Source organism: Anser cygnoides, chromosome 1, assembly GCF_040182565.1.
Source record: "Anser cygnoides isolate HZ-2024a breed goose chromosome 1, Taihu_goose_T2T_genome, whole genome shotgun sequence".
In the NCBI taxonomy this organism is placed as follows: Eukaryota; Metazoa; Chordata; class Aves; order Anseriformes; family Anatidae; genus Anser; species Anser cygnoides.
Genome location: NC_089873.1, coordinates 1,103,940 through 1,107,652, shown reverse-complemented (window position 1 = coordinate 1,107,652; position 3,713 = coordinate 1,103,940). Strand labels below are relative to the sequence as shown.

General features: G+C 76.5%; 1 long non-coding RNA gene across 2 annotated transcripts; it reads right to left on the bottom strand.

Moving 5' to 3' along the window:
• LOC136790568 (uncharacterized) lies at positions 1-2,021 on the bottom strand. Of its 2 annotated transcripts, none has more exons than XR_010830718.1 (2): positions 1,458-2,021; positions 1-1,154 (listed from the first exon to the last, which is right to left on the bottom strand). It is a non-coding gene; the product is annotated as an uncharacterized lncRNA (long non-coding RNA). The 2 variants fall into 2 exon arrangements; XR_010830723.1 differs by having other exon boundaries at positions 1-1,149.
• Positions 2,022-3,713: the final 1,692 nt, after the last annotated feature.

Below are 3,713 nucleotides of genomic sequence, written 5' to 3'. Positions count from 1 at the left end.
TGACGGGGATGCGGCAGAGGCATGATGGTGACACGGCACAGAGCGGTGGGGACACGGCACAGAGCGGTGGGGACATGGCATAGACCAGTGGTGACACAGCACGGAGTGGTGGGAACATGGCACAGAGCGGTGGGGACACGGCACAGAGCGGTGGGGACACGGCACAGAGCGGTGGGGACATGGCAGATGGGAGCCGAGGGCCCAGGGCTGCAGGCAGGGAAGCACCGGGTGCCCCCCGGCGGGGCTTTGCCGGTGGCAGAGGCTCAGCCGCGGCTGCAGGCAGGGGCCGGGCCGGGAGCTGGCCCCAGGTCACCTCCATCAGCCCGGAGCCGCTGCATGTAGGGACCGAGGGGGCGGCTGGGAACCCCCCCGGCATCACCAACGCTGCTCCCAAAACCGTCCCCTTCTCCGCGGCGCAGCCGAGCGCGGCAGGGCCTTGGGCTGAACGGGGCCGTCCGTGTGCCGTGGCCATGGCCGTGGCCGTGGTCGTGGTGAGGCTGCCGACAAGCGGTGGGGTCAAGTGGCAGCTCCGTGCCCGGGGGTGAGGGTCTGGTGGCAATTCGGAGCGGTGCTGGGGGGGGGGGGGTCGCAGAGTTCTGCAGGCACACACCGGTCCCCTTCGGTGGCTCCCGGCGGAGGGCCGCACCGTCGAGGCGCTGCAGCACGCTGACGGCCCCGGTGCCACCGTGGGAGCTGCCGGGGCTGCTGCGAGGGTGGGAAACCAGGGGGGGGCGGCCGGGGAAACGCTCCTGGAGCCGTGCGCGGTGTGGCCTGGTGTCACGCCGAAGCGGAGCTTGGTGTCACTGTCCCCAGCCAGCAGTGCATGCACGCTGTCGCCATCTCCACCAGCATCACCACCGGCATCGCCGTCACCTCCATGTCGGTGCCCCAGCTCCGTCCCCAGCCCCGTCTCCGTTCCACGGCCCTGGCTCCAGCCCCATCCCGGCTCTGTCCCCGTCCCCGACGAGCAGGGTGACAGAGGAAGGTGACACTTCTCTGGGTGCCATCCCTGTGGGGCCGAGGCAGGCGATGCTCCCGGTGCAGCCGCCAGAGCCGGTGCCAGCGTCCAGCGGAGCCGAGGCATTGCCGCTTCCCTGCAGAGCGGGGCAGCCTGCGGGGACACCGGGCTCCGGACAGCCTCGTCCCCCTCTGCCCTGTGTCACAGGCCGGGAGGTGACACCACCGGCCGAGGAGCCGTCACCCAGGGCACAGAGGACCGAGTGGCCCATCCCAGGCTGGTGGCAGCGATGCCGGTGGCACCGACGCGCTGCCGGGCCCTGCTTCAGCGCCCTCCCTCCTCCCCGCGCTGCTGCCAGCCCTGCCCTGCCCGTCCCCGCGCCCACTCCTTGTCCCCGTCCCCATTCCCCGTCCCCGTGCCCCATCCCCGTGCCCGCTCCCCCGTTCCCCGTTCCCATTCCCCATCCCCGCGCCCGACCGCGCCGTGGCCCCGCGCTCACCTGCACCCGTGGGCGTCGCAGCCTCGCTGCAGCAGCCGGGGCTCGGCCACCTCCGCAGCCGCTGCTGGGGACACGAGGGTGCCCTCGCCGGGCGCGGGCGGCCACGCGGGGATCCCCAGCCCTGACGGGCGCAGGGGCCGCGTCCTGCCCTGCCGCCCCTCCACCTCCTGTCCCCAGATCCGGGCGGGGGGGGGACCCCAGCACCGCCGGCCCCAGGCACCCCTCGTCCCCGCGGGGCTCCCACCCCGAGCGGGGGCCGGCGCCGCGCTGGGTGCCCGTGCGAGGGCGGCGGGCGAGCGTGGCCGTGCCTGCGCCCGCGGTGCGCGCGGCAGAGACCTTTCTAGAGCGCCAAGGACGGTGCTGGAGTACGTAGGCTCCTCCGGCACGTCACCGGCGCGGGGACAGGGCTGCCGCCCCGCCGAATGCGCCCCCCCCGCCCCCCCCCCCCCCAAAAAAAAATTGGGGACCCCGCGGCTCGGCCCTTTGGCCACCCCTCCACCGATGGGTGCATGGAGCTGGGTGCCCGCCGGGGATGGAGGGCGCTGGGGTGGGGGACCCGTGGGGAATGAGCAGGGGCAGGGGGTGGGGGGGCCGGGGGGGCACATCCTGGGCATGTGGCATGGGGGGGGCATGCAGGGCACGGGGGGGGTGTCTGTGGGGGTCCTGGTGCGGGGGGGACTGGGGTGCTGTGAGGGGACCGTGGTGGGTGACACATGGAGCACGGTGGGGAGGGGGACATGGGTGGCCCCCCCCCCCCCCCCCCATGCACAGGGCATTGGAGGGTGTGGGGGGGTACAGAGGGGGCACATGGGACCACAGGGTGCAGTGGGGGGGGGTCTCGGGGTGCTGTGGGTTTTGGGGTCAGGGCCTGGGGGGGTTGGGGCTTGGGGGTCCTGGGGTTTGGGGGTGCTGGGGTGCGGTGCTTGGGGGTCTTGGGGTGCAGTGTGGGGGGGGGGTGCTGGTGCTTGGGGGCCCGCGGTGGTGGCGCGTGGGGAGTTCTGGGGCGTGGGGGTCCCGGGGGGGGGGGGAGCGTGATGGGGGGGGTGTTTGGGGGGGCAGGGTTTGGTGCATGGGGACCCTGGGTTGCGGTGCATGGTGGGGGGGGGGGGGGTTCGTGCATGGGGTACGTGGGGTGTGTTGTTGGGGGGGGGGGGTTGGGCTTGGGGGTCGCAGGGTGCGGTGCTTGGGGAGGGGTGCTTGGGGACCCCAGGGTGCGGCTGGGGGGGTGCCGGGGGTCGCGGTGCAGGGTCCCAGGGTGGGAAGGGGGGGGGGGGGTCCGGGGAGGGGAGGGGGCGTTTGGAGCCGGGCGGGGGGGGGGGGGGGCGAGTGCTGCGCGGGGGGGGGGGGGGGGGGCAGAAGCGGGGGGGGCACCGGGCACGGAGCTGGGGGGGGGGGGGGGCACGGTGGGGGGGGGGAGCCCCGGGGGCGGAGCAGGAGGTGTGGGGGGGGGGGGGGACACCCGGGGATCCCGCAGCCCCCCCGCGCCCCGCTCCTACCTGCGGCGCTGCCCGCTCGGTTCCGCTGCCGGGGGGGGGCCGGAGGGGGGGGGGGGGCCGGGAGGGGGGGGGGGGGGCCCGGAGCGCGGCGCGGAGCCGGAGGAGCCCCGGCGGCGGCGCTGGCCCCGCATTGACGTCACTGCGCCACCAGGGTTCCCCTGGAAACACGCGAGAGCCAAAAATAGCGCGGGGGGGGGCGCGGGGGGGCGGGGGGGGGGGAGCAGCCCCGCCGCCCCCGCCGCTATTCTGGGAGCGGGGCGCTAAAAATAGAGCCCGGCCGCGGGGACACCGCGACACGGCGCGGGGGGGCGGGGGGGGGGCACGGGGGGGGCACGGGGACACCGCGACACGGGGACACGGGGGGGGCGCGGGGACACGGGGGGGCACGGGGACACCGGGACACGGGGGGGGGGGCACGGGGATATCGGGACACGGGGACACGGGGGGGGCACGGGGACACCGGGACACGGGGGGGGGGGCACGGGGACACGGGGGGGGGCGCGGGGACACCGGGACACGGCGCGGGGGGGGGGGGGACACGGGGGGGGCACGGGGACACCGGGACACGGGGGGGGGCACGGGGACACCGGGACACCGGGACACGGGGGGGGGCAAGGGGGGGGCACGGGGACACGGGGGGGGCGCGGGGACACCGGGACACGGGGACACGGGGGGGGCACGGGGACACGGGGGGGGGCGCGGGGACACCGGGACACGGGGGGGGCACGGGGACACCGGGACACGGGGGGGGCACGGGGAT